The 19,201-nt window shown below is 35.9% G+C and overlaps 1 protein-coding gene across 3 annotated transcripts in view; it reads right to left on the bottom strand.

Annotated features, from left to right (window-relative positions):
- CDH12 (cadherin 12) overlaps positions 1-19,201 on the bottom strand; it is a 542,650-nt gene that overhangs the window by 194,203 nt on the left and 329,246 nt on the right. For all 3 annotated transcript variants that reach the window (XM_057396851.1, XM_057396674.1, XM_057396769.1), the window contains exon 2: positions 14,196-14,345. The gene's annotated coding sequence lies outside the window, so the exon portion shown is untranslated. The remainder of the gene's footprint in view (positions 1-14,195; positions 14,346-19,201) is intronic.

The raw sequence follows: 19,201 nt of genomic DNA, 5'->3' as shown, positions 1-19,201 counted from the left end.
CAGACATGACTTATAAACATTATTCTTACATCACAGCAACAACTTCCACTCTCCTTTATTTCCATGCATTCCAGAGAGTTAAACAAATGAGAGGGAAATTATTTCCTTTACTTAGGAGAGACTGAAATGTTTACTTTCAAAATCATTCATAACAAGCCCCTAATAATGATCTGCAGTCTGATCATCTGATGTTCAGTCACTTTCTGCCTTTTTGGGGTGACTGTGAGCACCATTTCCCAGGTGCTGTTTCTCTGCATTTGAGAGTCTATTTTCATCCCAAAAGGATTATCCCAGCTAGCTTGCATTTCTTCCTGTACTGTCATGTAAGATGTACTCTACACAGAATATGGAACATTGACCTTGAAAGGAAAGAGGGTTTGGGGAAATAATAAATCCCACAACCAAACCCATTCAACAGCCCAGACCAAGATCTAAGCTCTGTCAAAATGATTTCTTATTCCATTTTACTGAGGCAGTGCCATGCTTTATCACTTCTGAGTCCATGTCTACAGCTGAGGCAGCCCACTTGAATCAGTAAGTTGTTTAGTTAAAGTATACATGTGCTATTCACATTGTTGGTATGATTTCAAAGGAAAGAACATTTTGCAGGTGACATACAGCCACAACTACAACAGGAAGTTGAAATCCAAACCACTAAAGCACAGGTAAGTAATTGCTGTGTGTCTCACTGTGCTCCTTCTTTTCCCTATTTACAGAAATACTATAGTCAGACTTGTGACACTGGTGACTCAGTGGTGGAGGTGGCAGCTTTAGATCTTCCAAGAGCTTCTGTTGAAGTCTCAAAATCATTAATAAAATTGGTCAGCTAATCTTAGCTAAACCTAATGTACTACTAGTGTGTGAATCATTACATCACTGCACACATATTTATACACAAATATAATGTGGAGAAATGCTGAATTTGCCTTGTGACTATGAAATGCGCAGATGTTGAAACACCTGAAAAATTGTGACTATAAAAAGGGTGCTTTCCAAGTCACCAAAGTCCTTGGTTTACATCCATTAAAGTTTGCAATTCATTACACCTGTTCAGAAGTAGTTGTGTTTGTTCATAGTTTTTTTTATAGAGGTGGGTTGAGTTGCTTAGCTTCTTCTGTCCAGTCAGGGTCCTGCTTTAATAGGATTGATCAAGTATTGCCATAAAGGCATAGAAGCATAGACTTTTCCTTTTTTTAAACAAAAGGCCCTGCATTAAAGTGCAAACCATACCTAAAAGGGGCTATTTGCTCAAACAGCAAGGAAATCAAAGGCATTCTCTTCTTGTAATTTACAAATAAGGAAACCTGGATCCAGAAGGTTTGACATGCCCTGTAACTCTGTTTAATTTTATTTTAATATAATTGAAAATTTTTGTGAAGGCAATGTTGAAAGTTGAGTTCATTTTCTATTGTACTGCAGTACAGCACCAAACTATGCATTTCATGTAAATTAACATTATCTGACTACACTGAATCTAAACACTCCTCCATCTGTACTTTGTGAAATGTGAATAAATAAAAACTTGAAAGTAATGAAAATGAAGTTACTGACAGAAGATCCATAAAATTCAGAACTAGGTCAAAAGTGAATGCATTAGTGTTCCATATAATTCGGTCTTATTTGGTTGGACCTTTGTCTTTTGTTCTAGCTGCCAATTGATTATCTTTCGGTAAAGTTTACACATTACCATTAAATGTTAATAATGCATAAATATTAAACACACGATTGCAAAGTTAGCAACACTATTAATATTCTCAATCTCTGTAGGCGATAGTAGAAATTACTAAAATCAGTATCAACATTCAATCATAAAAATCCTGCCTTTTTGGAATTGACAGGAGCAAACAGTGGACAAGGTGCAACTGCCATCTCTTTCTACAGAACTGTAGAGAATGGGTAAACTGGTAAAAAAGAAAAGCCAACATAAGAAATTCCTTTTAATATTTTGTGATTTCCTGCCCTTTTATCTGTATGTAATACTCAAAATGTGCTGTAACCACCTTAAGACATTGTATATTCTGAACAGTTTAGTTGCATTTTGTTCTCTAGTTTGCTCAAGGAAAAAGAACAACAACAAAAAAGAAACAAAATCAACCCTCTGCAGCATTTAGGGGCAGAAATGTTGCTGCCAGATTCCCCACTGCAGATCCCTGTGAGGCAGGGCATTGTTAAAAAATCAGGCAAAGGCTTAAATGTGCATAGTTGCTGTAGATTTCAGTCCCACTAGGTGACAATAGCCAGCTAAAGTATACATGTGCAATACACTTTATACTCCCCCAAGTGTGCTAAATCATTGTGTTGGCTCAAATTTCTTTTTTAAGAGCTTTGTTCACTTCACAGCTGGTGAGTTGACACTTTCCATCACTCCACCATTTGGCAACAGATGCCTCTTACTTATGCACAGATGCTGAGTATCCACCCAACCCTAACATTAGCCTCGTGTTTTGAACTAATTGGGCCAACACAGTTGTAATTAAAATTTGAATAATTAGAAAACTAACATGATTACTTTCACAATTAATTCTTGTATTCTCTTTTGGCCTATCTTACATAGCTCTTATTTCTTTGGATCCTGTAAATGCATCAGAAAGGGGAATAAAACCAAATTTTTGCAAATAATATTAATGATGCTTTAATGGGCCAGTTGCACTCTGATTTTAGAGTTACAATATATGATTGGACTGATATTTCCTTTCATTCCATTTGCCCTTTAAATGTATCCTCCATGTATCCCTTTAAAACAACCACACAGGAAGAAAAACCATACACAAGAATGAAAATGAAAAAAAAAAAAAGTACGTGAATATATGTGGATCCAATGTAATACAAAGTATCTTTAAGATGAGCTGATCTGGCACATCCCATTATATTCCTCTGATTTGGTGTCTGTTTTAAAAAGATGGGTCCTGGGGCGTAACTCTTAAGCAAAGGAATACATCTAGCTGAGGGGAAAGGAAGAGTCTCTCAAGTGGGAAGTCTGTCCTGAGGAAGTGACAACTGTAGTACTTGCAAAGAACAGCAGATAGCCTGTTTTTATAGAGGACATAACTAAGAGAAAAAATCCTAGGAAATAAACAATTAAACAATTAAACAATTAAAATTTAATGTGATTAGGAAATAATTCAAAGCATGAGTGGTGTATGCTTTCATCATCCAAATTATGTAAGGACTCATGCTTTGGGTACTAAACTAATTTTAAGAAATTTTCAAGACTTATCTGACAGGAATACACAATATTAAGGTTTCCATCTATGCGTATGCTAACATAAATGACACTTTTTTTCTCAGATGCATTTGCTAACACATACACAAAAAACGAACTCTGTTATCTGCCAGCAAAAATCGCCACAAGTTCATTTTTCATTTTTTGGCATTAGAAAGACTGAGAACAATAGAGAAGAAACATTACAACTGTACAGGAATATTAGTGAAAAACATAATTTAGGAAATGGATATTCTCTTGATAGAAAGTAAAAGCTAAATCTTTTTCTATGGCATTCTAGAAAATCCTCACAGTTCTTGGCACAGTGCAGGAAGCCTTCATATTTTTGAGTTAAAGAGATCACTCTTAAAGGTAAGAATATTGTTTCATATGATATCTTTATAAACTAGTAGTCCTAATTGTGTGTTAAAAAGAAAGAAGAAGGAAAAAATTAAATACTTATTATCTGCTGTTGCAATAAAGCGCATCAAATTATGGGGAGGAGGGAGAAATTCTAATTTCTTACAGATACACTCTCTTCGATTTATGTATCCTAGTCTCCTCCAGGTGTTTAAATCATTATATATGTGCACAGATATTTAAACTTCTTTAAAGGCATTTCCACAACATATTTATCAGGCAATGCAAAGAAACAGAAACAGGGAAGGAGAATTGGTTCACAAACAGGTTCAAAGGAGAATACTACACATTAAATGGCAACAACCAGTAGCAGCTCAGCCTCCCTGGAGACAGCAGCAGCTCAGTTCCCCCAAGGCAGGAGAATGAGAAAAGGCTGTAATTACCAGCTACCGTTGTTGGTGAAAATAAATATACTGATTCCATATTCAAGAAGAAATATAGCCTCAATCCCTCTTTCTTAATCCGAACAACAAATGCTTCTGCTTATGGTTATTATAAGCCCCAGGGTTAATATCTGACATTAGGGCAATTTGTGTTCACAAGCCAATCTCCTGAAAAAGTTTGAGTTAGGTGTTTTCCAGACAGTGACTCAGTATTTCCTTAAGCTCAGAAAAGACAACATGATGCTAAAATGCTGTGGAGGGAAACATAACTCCCAGAAAGCAGGTATACCCTTAGTTTGCCAAGTATGGACAAAATGAAAAATAAAAGAAGGAAAATATCCTTTGACCTTTGTGTTGGCCAGATGGACCACTTTCCAAACATTGGGAAGACAAACCATTTTGCGGGCAACATGGGGGTAAAGGGAGACAAAGTTAAATATTAATTGGTAAAGGAATATCAGCAGAGAATAAAAATAATTTCAGTACTGTTAAAATTCAATTTGTCTGAGAGGAAAAGCTCAGAGAATGCTTACGGCATGACACAAGTAATCACATCCCCATCTAGTTTCAAATGGTCAGAACTCCTGTATTGTCCAACACCACTTCTTTGGCTTAATGACCACTCAGAGAAGGAACTTGTCCATTACTTAACATCCTGGCCACTGAATGACACTTCAACCCCAGACACAACAGTACAGTAGAAATCAACATGTAATAGCTCTGAGACTTCAGCTTTGTTAGACAGCCTGTGAAACTTCAAAGTTGCCATGAGTGCTTACTAAACCTACCTGATCAGTTAAATTTTCTAATTCTATCAATCATATCTAGTGTATGTCACAGCCATACCCTGATTCAGCTCCTCTTCAAGTCAGAGAAGGGTAAACTGATTCTTCATCCAGGTTTGACTGATATTAAATATTTTTTGCCTTTTCTGTAAAACAGATTTTGTTTGTTGCTTCTGTAGGTTTTTAACTGTAAGAAAATATACTGCACAGACTCCACAACTTCTTTTCATTGTGTGGTGAGTAAACATGAAATCCATTTTAATGAAATTAAAGTTAGGTTATAGCTTTACTGCAGTAGGGCTGCTTTCACAATACCTTCCATAAAACATGGACGGACAGATGAATAAGTTTATCTGATTATAAATATCTTGTCAATGATTACCAAATCACATTGGGTTTCACAGAGAGCTGCAGAATATTTACAATATTAGAATATCAAATTACAGCAGACATGTAATTAGTGGTGGACTTGGCAGTCCTGGGATAAAGGTTGGATTTGATGACCTTAAAGGTCTTTTCCAACCTAGCTGATTCTATGATTATATTCTCACATATATATATATATATATATATATATATATATATATATATAAAATCATACTTCAAGTGATTACTTAGAATTAGTTTCCTTTCTTATGGCTGTGTTTTGCTTCAGTATCTGATATTTACATTTTTGCATTCTAAAGAAAATAAGTGTCAAAACTCATATTTGTATTCCTAATAATTTTCAGAATTAAAATAAAGATTTAACAATGTTTTAAAACTAATTATGGGGAAAAAAAAAACCAAGCAACCAACTTAATTTAGGAAAAGCCCAGTGCCTCATTAGATATTTGGGAAAAAAATGAACGCTAGAATAATAATTTTTGATTACTAATATTTTCTTTTTGACAGAAGATATCCCTCTATTTTCCTCTATTATGTTTTGTATTATATCCTACTCATGACATTTATCTTAGTGTTATGGCGTTCTCTGCCTTTTCAAATGTTTGTCTTCAGGGGTATTGATGCTACTAAACAACATTATATTTGGTAGATCTGCATATCACTTATTTTTCCTGACAAGCTATTTAAAACATCTCATTTATGCCTTATGAATTGCGCTTAAGAAAATATATCTCTATATCCCCATGAAACCTAGACCATTCTGATCCAAGTTTTTTTCTTTGCAAGAAGTGCAGTTCTTATCTGGGGACATTATTGCTAAAGAGGTAGGAAGGAGACATTTGGCAATACAGCTACTATTGTTTACTTTTACTGGGGAGGGGGAAATTATCCTACCAGAAAATTTAGAAGAACTACTCCTAAAATGGCTAGTTTAACTATAGACATAAGTAGTATCAGACCATTATTCTTCAAAATTTAAATGTGAAACCAAGAAGGGCAGGAAAACCATGCAACACCGACAGATATAACCTTCTGCATTTGTATGTTTTATATTTTTAGATAGGACAAGACCTCTAGTTCTGCTTTCTTCATTAATCATTTTGCACAAGACATATAGACACAAAGTCAGAGGCAGAAAGTCAGAAGTTATATGCTAAAGTATGCTTTGAAATTATAATGAAGTATTTCTCTACCATGATATTTGTCTAAAGAAAACCTAAAGAACAGCTGGTAGAAGAGAAATGCATGATGCACCTAAATATTGCATTCAAACATTTCTGGGTAGATCAGTTTGTGGTTTGACTAGTACAGCCTTCACTGATAGAAAAAACCCAGGTAGGCTGCATGGTAATCAGCTCCACCTGTCCTTTATAAAAGGAGAAAAACAGTATCAAGTTAGATTTATTAAATCTCAGCTTTTAATTAAAATCATCATCTGTCACTAGGTATATGAACAACATGAATCCAGTTCTTACCTAGACTAAACAGAAGATGTGCATATATTTAGAAGTTCCACTAAAGATAAAATGAAAATATAGCATCTTGCCATTTTTACCTGAACTAGCATCCCCAGGCATGTATCACAGAAAGGGCTGGATACCCACCAGGCAATGAGAAAAGAATGGCAATTCTGGATGTTCAGCCTTTCAACCCCTCCATAGAACTTTAACAGAAACATTTAGAAAGATAGTGTGAGTTTCCTATTTGAAATATTTCTGCTCGTCGACTGCAAATGGGGGGTGGGAGGGGAAATGTTAATACAGTGAGCTGATTAAAAAAGACTGATCTTTAGAAAATATTTGTAAAAAATGCCAGTTATATCTTGGAAGATAATGCTCCAAGGAGTTCCAGGCAGTGCAAAAAAAAAAAAAAAAAAAAAAAAAATCTGACCAAATAAACAAATCAACCCACCCACTTTAAATAACACGCTTAGACAAAAATACTACCACAAGAGGAAAAAAGAAGTTTCTAATGTCTCTTGTGGATTTAGGTTTTTTTGGTTGTTTTTGGTTGTTTTTTATGTATTAAAAAAGTCCACCCAATGGCTCTTCTCTATTCTGCAATATACAATATGTCCTCTATTCACAACCTAGTATTACTCACATTTTTGGTTGTTGGAACTCAAATACGTCCTTGACAGATATATTTTGGCTCTCAGGGTAAAAAAGAATGACAGGTAATTGCTATGTACTATACTTCTGATGGGTAATTCAGAGTGTGGGATAGAAGCCCGTTGATGGACCTGAATTTAGTTGCTTACATATTCTGTGCACCAGACAAAGGCCATTTCCACTCCAAATAATAATAAAAGAGGGAAGGGGTGGGAATGACATGAGGAGACATGAGGACAAATGCAGAAGAAAGTGATGGGGCCTAAAAAATATTCAGCCAATTTATATGCAGTGAGGACCAAAAATTTGGGATAGAAGTCTTTACAGTGAATCACAAAACCATCAGAGAGAAATAATACACTTCAAAAAAGCATTTTAATTAGCAACTTGAGTGTTTTCCTTGTCAGCACTTAGCTTCTTAGTATCACCTCTTAATCTCTGTATTTATTCTAACATGCACTCTTTCAAACAGAAGCCAGGAATATCACATTTATCTCTTTATTTATTTGACATATGTGCTCCTTCAAGTAACAGTTCAGAGACAGAAGGGCCAAATTACCAAAAGATCTGTTCTATAGAAAACCTGAGTCCCAAGGTCTAGGAGGTCAGATTAAAACAAAACAACCAACCAACCAAAGAACAACCCACAGCTATTTAAAGATGAGAATATGAAATAGAGCCTTCTTCTGAAAGAAATGTACATCATATAAAATAGAAAAAGATCTTTGTTGAAAAGCACAGGGCTTCCTCCTCCTCCTGTCTTCTACCAGTGTAAATCAGGACTTCTGTAATACCTGCTTAGAGGTAGGGAAGTTAGATCTACACCAGTTATATTTATTTATGCCCTAAATTATTACTTAATTATTACTATTTACTTTAAAGTATTTTACTTTATTATTACTAATTATTATTTACCCTGAAAAAGAATAAAAACTGTTTCTTGTGACCGGGAATGAAATGAGTTTACATTCCATTTACCATTTTCAAGAGAAACAATTCAATATTTAAAATTATGGCAAACAAGTACCAAGATTACTATTAATATTTCAGGGAGAAATGAAAAGACAATTAACAAGCAAAGATACAACTTTCCTAAATGGAAATGAAATGGCTTTTCATTTTGTTGTATTATTAATACTTCAGTTTAGTGATTGAAATATTTCTTGAAGAGCTTGTACATGAAGCTTGTTGCAACCAAATCTGAGTGAATGAAATACGACAGAATGGCTTCATCATCAAATCTCAGCCTAAAGTACTGAGTAAAAGTCTGCTCAGACTGTTCAAGACTATGGAAATCTAGTCAAGAAATACTAGTTTTTAGCTTTTCTTCAAGCTACAAATATTCTTAGAAAACTTACTAAATTGTACTATCTGGTATAGCTGCTCTATTTAACAACTTTTTTTTTTCTTTGCAGTCTTTTCTTAAATAGGCAATATGGGATGGACTTTTTTTTTTTTTAGATTGTACATTGAGCCAAACATAAAACAAATACATGAAACTGTGTAACATGCACACACACAATCAGTATGTCAAGGACAGAATGCCAGGAAGGTTATTCTTAATACATGAATACATGTATTTTGTGATCTTCATATAGTCTTTTAAGAGAGTTGCTTAAACTGCCCTCTCAACTCCATACACAAAAGCGCTGTATATATACATAAATGGTCCAGGTGGACTGAAGAACATAAGAGAATGGTAAAGGAACTCAGAACCAGTTCAAACAAAGCCTTGTGGATGGTGGTTGATCTGCACAAGCCCCCCCCCCCCCCCCCCAAATCACTGTGAAATGAATAAATGGCCACAGACAACTGTTTAGCAAATGTATCTGCATTTACAATTACATTTAGAACTTGCTGTCAGCCTTCAGAGAAAAGGAGCCAAGAACCTATGTAATGCTTAGAGATTCTAAATGACCTAGGTCAAAAAAGCAGGATTTTGGGATTGATGCTGGAGTACACTGTAGATAAGGAAAGGTCAAAAGTCTCATCTGTTTTCTGGAAAAGGAATGGGTTTGAATCCTTATTTACCTTCACTGAAAAATAAATAAATAAATAAATAAATAAAAGAATTTCCAATTTTTTTTAACCAAGTCAGCCACAACTGTATTTGTAAGTGCATTTGGTGTGCTGGACATAGTATTAATGCAGTCAGTGAGTAAATGCATGCATGATAAGAATAATAAATCTGATCTATATTTGGAAATAAGAACTACCCATCCAAGTCATCTGCCTATTTATCATCTGCTTTGGAGACTGTTCTGAATATACTGTACTCTGGAAGTTGAAGGACAACATGATGCTGGTGCCTAAATATACAACTTCTAAACTTAAGTGGGTGACAGCACTTACTTTAAATCTCAGACCTATACATTTCTTATGAATGTCTCCATAAAGGTTTCCAGTCTGAGCTGTGATTTACAGGTCTGGGCCATTCAGCACAACAGCACAGAGACATACTTCAGCACCCAAAGACCCCAAATCATACTCTGCTTGGACACAGGACAGTAAACATGGTTTACATTATACATATGTCAACCAGTGCAGTTATTGCCTTAAAAAATATTGACAGCTGAGACATCTGCAGCAGAAAGATGTCCCTGCAGCCCCAGAACTGTCTGGTGTACATCAACGAGACTGATCTTTATCGGAAGACCCTCTTTCCCCTCAAAACTGAAGTGATACATTTATCAGAAACTGAACAACAGCTGCTCATAAAGTAATCTGACCACGACTCGTGATGCAATATCTTAGCTCCCATCTGGCTGGGAGAAAAAGAAGCCTCTTTAAATGACCCATTGCAATATCAGCCTTATAAAACATACGCGTTGAACTTCTGCTAAATACCAAGTCCAGTAATAAATATGGCGATGTAGGTTTGTATTTTACTTCAATATAGAAATTATATACAGGAAAGATTTTTTATTTTTCCACCTCAAACTACCAGGCTTCTAGGTTCAACAAAAAAGTAGACTAAAGCTTTCTTCCTCTCAAAACTCCTCTGCATCTTCAAAGCTTTGCTACAAAATTACCACCTCAAGAAATATTCGTCCAATGACACATGCCAAACCGATGCGTTCAATGACTTACATCTCTGCAAAACAAGTGGACCTTAGTGACAGTTTCTATTAATACAAAGGAAGATAAGGCTTGAAATTAATTCTTTAATACTGTGCTTTAGCAAGAACAATGGCATCCTGAGGTATTCAAGTTAAACCTTGCAGAGCTTTGTTTCCACGAATCAGTTAAGGGCATGTGATTTCTACAGTGTAGACACACACATAAGACTCGAAAAGTAGGAACAGAACTGGCTTTTACTGTGCTAGCTACTTTCTGTACACTGAGATACAGCCCCTGAGACAGAGGGTGTACAATTAAAAACAATTAAAAATACAGAAAAAGTGGATAAAGAGATGGTAGACTGTTGGAGCACAAATATTCCATTCATGGGTGTACTGGAGTGTTTTCAGAGGAGTTTTCATTTTCAATTAAAAAGAAAAATTTATATAGGTGAACAAAGTGAGAAACATGATGTCCTTGCAGCATCAAAGGAAGGGAGGGATGTGAAGCATTAAATAATGGTAAAGAAAAGGAGAGGAAGGAAGAGGAAGATTGCTGAGAGGAACAGTAAGTATAAGAAACACAAACCATTGGAAAGAAAAAGAAGCTATATGATGAGTGAGATGCTAATCAGAGGCACAAGAATAAGCGCCCAGGAAACAGGCTGAAAATAGGAGGAGGGATAACGAGTATGATGGGACACAATGGTCTTGCTAGGAAAGCAAGGATGTTAGCTCTCCAAGTCATGTTGATAACACAGGGCTTGAAAAGCCTCCCTTTTGGTAACAAGATTTCCCATATATCTTTGAAAAAAGAAACTGGGGAAACTCATTAACCCCTGATGCTTATTCTATCTTACTCTCACCCTATCCTCTTGAAATGAGGATACCTTATGTTATCTGTGTTATTAACCGTAGTCATTAACAGTTGTTGTCTTTTTCATATATCAGTATCACTGTTTTAGCAGGACTTTCCTTGCTACGGTTGGTTTTATGTCAGCTTTCAGAGAGCGCCCTTTGCTTTACCCCTTTCCAAATGTCAATTTAATGAATTTCTTTTAAAAGCTCAAACATTAAAGCATTAGCATCAAATGCTAATTTTCAATGGAGTTTGGCCAGACAGCAATTGTACACTTCTGTCAGTAGTAAGCAGACATTAATTTTGTTTTGCCTCAAGCTACACCAGCCTCATTCAAAGAACTTAAAATATCTGAAATATCTGAACTCTGCATACAGCCATATATTTAGTACTATTTGATACGACCTTAGATTACCAAAAAAAAAAAAAATAATAAAAGCCCAAGAGAGGGAACTGGGTTATACTGACATGTATCCCACTGCCTTCTTGTATAACCTCTTCCTATGTTTAATAAGTCTGAAAAGCTTCAGTGGGTCAGATGCCCCAAATTATTTGTTTAATGATGAATGATATTTCCCATGTTGCTGAGATCACTTTTGGACCGTTACTCCATATGAAGGAGCCCAAAACCCAACACTGGAAAAGATCAGAAAACGATTATAGTATTATTGTCTACCTTTACCAAAACATGAGGAAAACCTGCACTTCCCCATGTTTGGTGAACTGTGATCTCATAAACTCTTTGAGGCTAGCATACTGGAAAGTAAGTGCTCTTCACTTAGAAGCAGATAGAACATCTGATCTTGTAAAATAATAATAGATATGTAAGTGCATTTGTTAGACTTGTTTAGAAACCCCCAGACTCTTATGACAGTGTGATTAATTTATTTTTTACTTAAAGCATCAGCTTTGTGAGACAAAAAGGAAACAGAGCCATCACGTCTGATGATGTTTCTAGTCATTCTTTGTGAAAGACTGGAACAGAAGTTCCTGGTATCTGTATGTAACCTGGATGTCTGCAACTGCATAGGAATCGTTTACACTAGACATTTTTCTATGAAGCACATTAAGTTATTGTGTTTCGATTTTTTAATGAATACTTGGATGCATATTAATGAATACTAATTACCCTGAGAAATCATTGATTATTCATGAAGGATAAAAAGTGAAGGCATGTATAATGGAAGCTGATTTGTGCATTTAAACATGTCTACCGTGGTCAAGACTTGCATCTCTGGATGGAAGAAGCAAAAACCCTAGTAAATGTCATATCAATGTGACATAAAAAAACAAGTCATCCATACAGTACACCAAAATGGGGATCAGTGCCTGTAACTACTTCCATAGCCAGCTTCCTTTCCAAGAGAACAGTGGACATGTTGAGTCACTGCTATAAGAAACCATTCCTTTCAGAAGTAATTTTCAAGAATGAGAATACACTGATAGACACTTAAAACATTAGTACATTCCCCCAAAACCCAAGCTCATTTTCCCATATACACTTATGTTTTTGCGAGAAACACAACTTAGTATTTCTGACTGAAAAAAACTAATGGAATAAGTAACAAACCTGCAGGTAAACAACATTCCCCTGAATTGTTATTTCGGGGAGGAGTGGAGTGGGACAGGGGCTTGGGAGGTATTTTTTAATAAAAATACATATCTTCATATTGAGTTGCTGAGCTTTTAATGTAACATATACTACTATGAATTGTATTACCAACATTGAATGATAACCAGTAATAAAGATAATTAATAACAATAAACAGTACTGGCTGAAAACAGCAGTGCAATTACTTCACACTTTTATAAAGTGCCTAAGAGTTATACATCTGTTTAAGACAGCAAGATTTGAAATCGGTTAACTTTCCATTGATCTTTTCTCTCTGTTATGACAGATTTGTAAACACAATGTATTAATTTTTGTGAGTAATAAAGAGAACAGGGACATGTTCAATACAACAGATCTTAATTTGCTGCCAGCATTAAAAAGTTTGAGCTGTTTACTTGTTCCTTAATTACGTTCCCGGAGATCATAGTTATTAAGTGTGGACTTGACTGAGACTATCAAATTTAGTTCACTTTAGGAATTTTAGGACGGATCCGCTGTCAGTACAGTAGGTCATTAACTAACTCCAGGCTGCGTAAGCACCTCTGACTTTTTCCTTATTAATCATTTAATCTTTCAATTCAGCCTACCTCATCTACTCTCTCTCTTTTCTTTCCCGATATAAATCCTCGCACATCAGTCTATTTCTTTAGCTATGCTACATTTTCTATCACCCCATGCAAAATGCATCCTCTCCCCCTTCAAACACTACTTCCCCCTCCAGCATCTATGAATCTAATTTTCTTGCCAGTTGTATTGAACCAGCACCCCACTCACCCTTTTCCCCCACAGAACTGCTAATGCTGCGAAAGCAACTATCCAAACCCCACCAGACGCTGAGAATAACATTACACACGCCAGTCACAGCCCTCAGTCTGATGGCAACCTGGAAAGCTGCATGCATATTCTTGACTCACATTTCAAAAATCCCTTTCTGTGTCCTTTAAAAACACCTTAGGACTTTGAAGCCTTATGTCTGCAAGTTCCTGCTTGTGAAAGAATGACACTCCTTATTCAGAATGAAGTTTTACTGTGATGTACTTTTGCTTTTCAGCTGCTGTGCTTCCTCAAATAAATGTACCAAGCACAAAGGGGGAAAGTGCGCTCGCCTTTCCTCCTCCCTTCTGACACCCCTGCATGTTTCTGAGATTATTTTTTGTTCAAGCTTCAGAGAACCACCGAATCGGAAATAACTGCAGCCATTCATAAGAAGCTGCTTAAAACCTGAATCCCTCCAGAGAAGATTCCAGGCTGGGACACCTGCCTCTCTGCCCCCAGCCCTCTCCTGCTGCCGTGCTGCAGTGCAGGCTCTCACTTCACTCTGAACTTTCAATGCAGAAATTCGGCATGATGCAGTCAGCCAGATAAAGCAGCACTTACCTTAATTGAAATCTTTTCTCTTACAAAGCTGGAGCATCAGTCAAATCAAAAGCGATTTGGGGGTAATCTAAGTTTCAATCAACACCCTCTGGGTAGCTGCATACTGCTCTGCCTTTTTTTTTTCCCCGTTGATGTTGAACTCTTCACAGTCTAAAGGAGAGAGAGAGAAAGATAAGCTGAAATCCTCAGAGGCTCCTAGGGAGTGAGAGAAGAGGCACCAAAGCAATGTTTCTTAACATGAGATTCTCAGCAAGCGTGCTCAGGTCTGGCAGATCGCATGACTGCTGTGATAGGCTCTTGTCATGTCCCCCGAGCCGTGAGATGATCATTGACCTGATTAGCTCCGAACACTCCCTACATGCAGGGAAAGCACTGAGAGGATTGGTGGGTCGCGAGGGAATTGGGAAAGGCACCAGGGCCACTTGGGAATCTTCATTCTTCCAGACTAATGGATGTGCTGCAGCTGAGGCTGTAATTTGTGAGGAGGTTATGCACAATGTTAACCATCTGAGGACTTAAACAAATGTGCTTTTGCATGCTGTTTCTCAAGGTGCACCAGCATTCAACACAGGGTAGAGCTGAGTAATTAGACGCTGATGTAGCCGTTTCATAATACAAGGCTCACTCCATGAGATATTCTGTAAGCTGAGAGATAAAGTGGATTCATACATTTGTCTCTGACCCTGGAGACAATAGCAGTTAACAAGTAGAATAAGTGAAATTAGCATGGTGGGCTCATGTTAGCCCCCAGATGGCAATCAATCACCATAGAAAAAAAAAAGACAAGAACAACAAAACCCAAACAAACTAGAATTATTTAACAAGTGCATGTGGCAATTTAAATACAATGTAGAGAAAGAATGCCAAATTGCTACAGAAAGGACTCTTCAACATAGAGATAAAATCAGTAACAACACACAACAATACACGTTTTCTTCTGTGCTTGCAGTAGAGGGAAAAAAACAAGGAATGCATTTAAAGGACCTAATCTGCCTTTCAGTTATATTGATACAAATAAGTCTATTAAAAATTGCAGTTTAGATTTAGATGGGAAAAAAAAAAAGCGCTGAGTGAAGTGTATTTGTTATTTGTGTTTGGTTCTAGGGTATTATGAAAACTACACTTTTATGTACCAAGTATTCAAGCTTCTGTGGTCAAATAAGTTTAGCCAAAGTATGTCACCTTTTAGGAAGGACTATTCTCATCTGCTATTTTCCTGCTTCTTGGATGAGAATTATGGCCCTAGTCAGATTTATCCATGGAAATACCAGTCTGTGACTGAGAGGAGTTCACAGAATAACGCATTTAGTAACAGTAGTCTGATGCACCAATATAAAATAGATGAATTTTTATTTTGATATAAGAAGAAGATTTGGAAACTATAGTAGCAATGTTAGTTCATATGTAGTTGTCATGAGTTGCTCCGTGAATAGTGAAACAAAGATAACATGTACAAAATCCTTAATCATATTTATTTATTTGGGTCTGATTTTATCCAGTTTTCAGGTAAATTAGTCATAATGATATTTTATTAGGACAAGCAGTCAAGAAAGTAATTTTTAAGTTGTTAAGCAAATGGCAGAATATTTTCTGAATCACATCAGAAATCTTATTATTACAGAGAAAACAGTAGCATGTGACCCAGATCACTCAGAAGTAATGAGAAAAGTTTGAATCTCCAATGAGAAAAGTTTGAATCTCCAATTAATTTAACAAGACACAGAAGATTTCTCACCATAACTACAGTCACCCTAACTGTAGTGCCTGAGAAATAGACAGAAAATCTAAATGCCCCATACAGAGGCAATAGGAAGAGACCAGCTTTTCTACCCCATCAGTGGTAGCTATACAATTTTCATGATCCTCCTCTGGAAGTGCCTCTTTCTTCCCACTGATCAAAAGCCCCTCCATGTGCAAAATAAGATTGTCCTTGGCAATATTTCATATTCAGCAATTTTTTTTAGAATATAGATTATCTGTTAATATGATTTGTGGAATGCCTATCACCCAGGGAGTCCTGTTTCACCTGGGACTAATGGTAACAAAATAATAATCAAATAAGAAGGCTTTTAATTTCATTAATATGAAACATAACACATTCTTTAGCTTGACTAAATGGTTTTCATGTGTCAAGACTAAGGTGATTTGCTGCTACAGCCCTCACTAAAAAAGTGGTTGCTTTCCTTACCTATAAATTTGTACCACAGAATGGGCAACAAGTCATTACAACATTTATGATCTTACCTGTTCTGACATGGCATCCCTCATGAAACAGGTAAACCACAGACACACACTGTATTATTTATGATTTCAAATAAAATGAAAGAAATTAAACAAGAAAAGGACCTTATTAAGACAATTTCTTTGCCATTTGTGAAAGCTTCCAATATCATTCCAATATTTACTGCTGTGTTGTTTAGTTGAGTCCTAAATCACTAGCCCTGGAATTTTCAATACTTCTCTTAAAGTACTGTTCAAAAAATCTATGAGATCTCCATGTCAGGAATACTACTGCTGTTTACTAACCCCTTTTCAAATCTATTTCAATAGTTTTATAGTAAAAATTTCACTTGCATAAATATAAATTGTAATCTTTCTCACTTAATGTTCTGTCTTCTTAAGTTTTAAAAATCAACATTCATCAGAAGTTCATAGTATATAACTGCAACATTTTAATGGCTTGTCTCTGCAAGTAAGGGACTTAAAATTAAAACTAAACAGTGGGTCCACAAAAGGGACTGAAGCATGAAGTGACAAAACTTGAAGTGACAACATTATTTAAGTTTGTGCAGAAACAACTGGGACTTACTCTTGACTTAGACAACTGGGTAAGAAACTGGCACTTTAAATTCAGTGTTAACAGAATGAAAAATTAATTTGAATCATTCATAAATCTTGCTGCCTTTCTAAATGATAGCAGTGAAATCAGTTGTCTTGGGTCCTATTCCCAATCCCAAATAAAACTTAAAATTTTGAATTCAGTTTCTATCATCTAAATAAAAGGACAGAGGTTGTTCACAGCAAGGAGATCAGAAAAGCAATATGTCTTCAATAGGAGATAATATAATCAATTAAATAGATAAAAAAATAGACATCCTTCTTGGCTCATAATTCTGATACAAAGGTGACAGTACATTAAACTACCTTTTAAAAAAAGGGGGGCAGAAGAAAAAGGAATAATTTTCTATGCAATGCATAATTATTCTTTTGAATTCACTGTCACAAGCCATGACTGCAGCAAAGAATTAAAATATACATGTACAAAAATGGTACAGGCAGGAAAAAATTCTTTGTTGCAGGACTGCTCCTCATTGAGAAGTAAAAATATTACCCCATAGGAAAGAGAAGATACTAATCCCGTGAAAAAGTCCTCTGCCAACTAATGCCATTTAGTAGTAAAATTTAGACCTTTACAGTATTATTGCAAAAACCATGGTATTTTTACTGTCAAAGGTCATTAGCTACTCAAGCTTCATTAAAGGAATAACTTAGTTCATTTGGGGTATATTTTAACAAATAGCATTTTTAAAAGCGCTCTATTTCCCAAATTGGTCATTTGACCAGACTGACTGCCAAAATAAATACAGAAAACTGTAATAGTTCAAGTTTCCTAGTATTCACATACAGATCTTCAGTTTAGAGACACCAACTACTGCAGCACAATACTTCACCATGCATCAATGTAAATTCAGTACAGAATAAAAGGCCATAGAGTAAAATAAGACAAGTGATGGAATCACCTGGATGCTAATATACTCATGACTTTTCTACTTACTGACACCACACATACAGTCACCTCAGCTCTGCTGATGCTCAGGTACTCAGTGAACTAGAAATTAATTGTGTCTATACCCATAGATTCAACATACAGAATTATTCTTTTTCTATAGTTAAAAAAAATAAATCATCTGGCATAAAAAAATACTATACATGATGTACTGAGAATGTCAATTTGCTCAATTTTATTTTTTTTTTTATTAAGTAATTGACAAAAAGAGATAGATACTGTCTGCTTCATTTTGGCTGGAAAAACAGTAACTACAAATCGGGTGTGGGAATACTCTAAGACAGCAGCAAAACCTGCAGAATAAAAGACTTAGTTGAAGAGATTGAGTAAAAACATCTTTATCCTTCATGTCTCCAGAGAAAAACATAGAATCATAGAATAGTTAGGGTTGGAAAGGACCTTAAGATCATCAAGTTCCAACCACCCTGCCATGGACAGGGACACCTCGCGCTAAAACATGCCACCCAAGACTCCATCCAACCTGGCCATATAAATAATAAACTACTTAAAGACATTAAAAATTCTTTGAAGTAATAGAAAACCATTTGAACCATTTGAATTTTCACAACCATCAGTTTTTCTGCATTTTGGTAACCATTTTTTCCCCATGGCAGCCAAGGACAAATAGACTAGGTAACTCTAAGTACCTGGCAATTGCCATGCGCTGTAGCACTGATATTTTACTCTCATCCTCATTAATTTCAAAGCACAAGCTGAGCAGATTCAACTCTAAATTCTCATCTGGTTTACATCAGCATAGCTTCATTGACTGAAGTGGAAATGTACAGCAGATTTATGAATTAGTGAGTTCTCATGTAAAAGCAATACAATTTGTCATCAGTGAATATTACACCAGATTTCAAAGATCTAGCTTCCTGCAACATAATCCAATATTTTATTTTTTACATGGATCATTTTTTTTTCAAGCTTCTGGCTACGATGAGTACAGGCAACACAGGAGACCTGTTTGCATCTAACAAAAAGTGTAATCTTGAACATTCAGAGCTTTAGTTCAGTGCCTTGCTCAATAGGTTCTTGATGTTAAGGTAAAGATGTGATCTAGATGGAAGGAATCCACACTCAGTGGAAAGCTGCTCACTTCATCAGGCTTATTCTGGTAGCTCTAGGGGCTCAGACAACTCTGAAGCGCTCTTATCTGATCACTGTTCTCACTCCCAGTTTAGCAATAATAATCAGTACCATTTTTCTTAGCTCAAAT

This window comes from Pezoporus wallicus, unplaced genomic scaffold (assembly GCF_028554395.1).
Source record: "Pezoporus wallicus isolate ANWC-B61680 ecotype Strahan unplaced genomic scaffold, APGP_CSIRO_Pwel_v1 contig_7204, whole genome shotgun sequence".
NCBI lineage: Eukaryota > Metazoa > Chordata > Aves > Psittaciformes > Psittacidae > Pezoporus > Pezoporus wallicus.
Note: the sequence above shows the minus strand (reverse complement) of the source record. Positions and strands in the feature narration are given on the sequence as shown.